The sequence below is a fragment of the Lipotes vexillifer genome, unplaced genomic scaffold (assembly GCF_000442215.2).
Source record: "Lipotes vexillifer unplaced genomic scaffold, Lipotes_vexillifer_v1.1 scaffold89, whole genome shotgun sequence".
In the NCBI taxonomy this organism is placed as follows: Eukaryota; Metazoa; Chordata; class Mammalia; order Artiodactyla; family Lipotidae; genus Lipotes; species Lipotes vexillifer.
In genome coordinates, this window is record NW_006774453.1 from 329,879 (window position 1) to 330,276 (window position 398).

Consider the following 398-nt stretch of genomic DNA (forward strand, 5'->3'; position numbering starts at 1 on the left):
GGGCGACCGGGCGGGAGGCTCCGCTACGGCTGGGCAGGCCCGGTCCCGGAGGGAGGGGAAGCGCGGAGAGCGGAGCGAGGCGGCGGGCTGCGAGGCGGCGGGCTGCGAGGCGGCGGCGCGAGGGTGGGTGGCGCGCGGGCGGCCCGGGCTTGTTGCGAAACGAGTGAAGTCACAAAGCGGCGGCCCCGCCGACTTGCAGGCGCGCGGCGACCTCCCCGCGAACGCGACGCCGGGGCTGCGGGACCGCGGGGCGGGGGGCGGAGGGGGGGACCGGCTCCTTTCGCTTTTGGTTCGGCCTCCGGGCGGGGGCAGCGGCGGGAACGCCCGCCCAGACGGTCCCAGCCCGCCAGGCCGCCCTTGCTCTTGCGCAACTCCGGGGAAACGGATCAACGCCTCCC